The following is a 3,665-nucleotide window of genomic DNA, read 5'->3' on the forward strand; positions in this document are numbered from 1 at the left end:
CCCCCCCCACCAATTTAGGCCGGAAGACGGAGGACCATTTGGTAACGTGGAGGAATCTAGCACTATCAATGCCTTTCCGAAGGAAGGAACAGAAGAGGGTCTTAGCCGCTTTGATGGTGGACTGAGGAAGCCAAAAGGAGCCAGACCAACAATATATGTGAAGGAATTGCAGGACAGAGCAGATGAGCTCCAGTCTGCCAGCATAGGGTAGGAGCTTGCCCTTCCAAAGCTGAAGCCTTTTCCTAATGAGGTCAAGCATAGTGGTGCAATGGCGGACAATTGTATTTATTCTAACACTTCAGAAATTCAGGTAGTGGTAACCTGCACCACTCAATTCGAGCCAGAGATCTCACAGCTACTAATCTGAATCAAATTTCAGGGTTATAATGCTATGCCAAAGACCTATTGAAATCAACAAGCAGCACTTCAAAATAATGTTCAAATAAATTATGAAAATTCCTTGTAAATTGATTGAATTTCAGAAGCAACAGAATCACTTCTGTTATAGGAATCAATGTTCAAAATATGGAAGTAAATGGATAGCACCAAGCTTTTTACCAGATTAAACAAACAGAAGAAATTAGCAGATTTGTAGCAACCAGAAGATGTACAGCTGAGCACAATCACCAAGAGCCTCCTTGACTCTGATTTCAACCACAATTGTCGACCTAAAAGAAGAGAGCAGAGAAGTTCTGCTCACTATGAAAAGATTTAGGTTTTCCCATCAAAACATGAGGAACAAAACCTCTCTCTTCCATAGCAACCATAAAAAAAATCATTCCATTAATGAGAAAATTTGACCATTTTTATAGAGACTTGACCTATTCCTCAACTATACTCAACTACTAATTAAACTTCCTGTTGAAAATAGAAAATTCTACGGTAAATTGTAAACAGACAAGAGACGTCCTAACTATTTTGGCATGGTAGTTAAGCTAAAAAACCCAAAACCAATGCCATGATAAGGCTCAAATACATATATAAGCCCATAAACGCACAACATAAATTAAAAGCCCTTGAAGCTGATTGTATCATAGAAAGTGATGTCTCATTGGGAGACCACGACAGCACATGGAAAGACAGGTGCCTCAGTGGATACCTCCCCTCCATGTGGCAGTAGCATGGGGAATCTGGGACCAGCTGGAACTGCAGGGGTGTTTCAGAAGGGATGACTGAATTTCAAGGAATAATTACTAGATTGCTACCATCATTTGCTTTACAGTGGAGCACATAGTTTTTAAGGCGCTGGTAAGGCGACGCCTTAGTAACGCCTTGGCGCTAATGCGGTCTAGAGATGGTAAGGCAATGCTCCGCCTTATGTGAAGTGGCACCTTATGGGGGTTTTTTTTTTTTTAAACATATTTTAAAATTACTTGATGAAGATTCCAAATATATATTTTTTATTGGTAAGTGTATGGTTTTGTTAACACTTGAGATGTATAGGATCAACTTTACTCCACCAAAAATAACCAAAACAAACAAAACAAAAATACGATTCCCAAACAGGGTTTGGATTTTGTCAAGGGTTTTAAGGAAGGGTTTTGAGAAAGAATCAAGGAAAAAAGAAGAACCATTGATCCAGGCGACCATTTTGCTCCGGCAGCGGTGAGCTTCATTCTTCTTTGACAGGAGTAGAAATATAGTGGATGACCTTAGGGTTTAGGCACTCATTTTGGCATCATAGAGGTAAGTATAATAAATACTTATATTTTTTATGTCTTCTTTTCTTTATATTTATAATTTTATTTCATAATTATGTATTTATATTATATGTTAATATGATTGATGATTGATGATTGAATATTGAATATTGATGATTGATGATTGATGATTGAATATTGAATATTGATGATTGATGATTGATGATTGATGATTGATGATTGATGATTGATGATTGATGATTGATGAAGATGAACTTAGTTTATTCCCTTTATTGATTTGTTTTCTTGATGAATATCTTACAATGGTATGAATATAAACCTTTAATATTTATTTAACATCTGAGTAATAGAATTCAACTAGGATTTGAGCCAAATAGATTGGTTTTATAAAAAAATTACACAAGAACGCTTTAGTCGATAAGGCAACGCTTTATGCCCGCCTTATCGCTAAGGCGCTCCGAAAGACCCTCAAACGCCGCCGTCGCCTTACCGCCTTAAAAACTATGGTGGAGCAACTGGTCATTGAAAGAGAGCCAGCCACAGTTATTGAATGGTTTAGAATCAAACCAACCAGGGCTGTCGGAATATTTGCATTTGATTATAAGAGCAAGAGATCAATGTCTTAACAGAAGCACCCACTGGTCTCTCTGTCTCAGATCTGAAAATACGGTGCTAGATAGATTAGTTCAGGAGGTGCTGGAAAAGATGCAATGTATGCCTTTTGAGGGGGTTCTTTCAGAAATAATAGCTGGATTCAAAACATCTATCACTAAATTGCTGCTACCATTTGACCATTTATTTTACAGTTAAAGCAGCTGATCATTGGAGAGAGTCGAGAGACACCACAGATATTAGATAATAATCAAACTAAACAGGGCGGGGAAATATATATATATATATATATATATGGTGTCTAAGATCTTGAAATACACATGCAACGAACATGGGGCCTTAGGGTATTGAGCCTGGGAAGAGTTGGGGTTTATAGCATGGGATTTGTTGTTGTGTTTTACACTGATCTAATATTGGTATTTAAGGGTATGTTTGTTTTCTTTCCCTCATGACGCGGAAAGAATGATAAACAGAAAATGGGAGATATGATCATTTGGTTGCATAAGTGGGGTAAGAAACGGAAATATTATCCCTAGTTTTGTTTCTCACCCATTATATGTAAATAGACGGAAAATGAAAATTGAGGAAAAGGTTGTCATACCTGACTTCTCCTCTCCCTCTTGCAAGTTCAGTAATAACCAACTAATCCTTGCATGACCAAACAATAATGTTGAATTTTGTCACATTATTTCTTTTGATTTTTTAGGTGCAACCAAACAACAATAGAGGAAATTTTGGCATTTCTTTCTTTTCCTTTTCTTTCATCCAAGAAAGCAACCAAACCAGCCTAAGGATGTAATATGCTTGATTTTCAACAAAAAGTCTATCACTCATCTAAGAAAATAGTCATTGCCAATGAGTAAGAATTATAGTTGAGAGAGAGAGAGATGATCTTTTTCAATAGGCTGAGAGTACCCTTTCAGGTGAACTGCGACCAAGGATTTAAAAACTGAACCAGATAAAGTTGGATTGGCAGATCCAATGTGCAGAAACTAATATTGCAAGCGGATCAGTTAATCCACTTTGTATCGTGGATGAGATTAGTCACATGACTCACATCTGACCCAAAATGGATGACGTATCCATGAAGACGTGAGTACATGACTGCAAGTAGTTTGGAAGGGGCAACCAATTTCTGGTATCTGCACAATAAGTGCCAGCCACCTCAGTCATTAATGGAGTTCTAGTGGTTGGTGCTAAGGGATCTTTATCACATGGAATGAGTAATAGGAAAGATCTTGTGGATAGGTCCCATCAAAATGTTCCCTGGTTTAGTATCCTTTGATTTTTTCTTTTTTTAAGCAACAGCTGCTTTTCCACCAGCATTGGGTGCCCCGCTAAAATCCCTATTTCAATTGGAATCAATCCATTCACCAATTAGGGGGGGGGGGG

General features: G+C 37.7%; 1 protein-coding gene across 2 annotated transcripts in view; it reads right to left on the reverse strand.

Annotated features, from left to right (window-relative positions):
• Positions 1–3,665, reverse strand: part of LOC122076755 — a 52,939-nt gene that overhangs the window by 8,772 nt on the left and 40,502 nt on the right. The window lies entirely within an intron of this gene.

This window comes from Macadamia integrifolia, chromosome 4 (assembly GCF_013358625.1).
Source record: "Macadamia integrifolia cultivar HAES 741 chromosome 4, SCU_Mint_v3, whole genome shotgun sequence".
NCBI classification, from domain to species: Eukaryota; Viridiplantae; Streptophyta; class Magnoliopsida; order Proteales; family Proteaceae; genus Macadamia; species Macadamia integrifolia.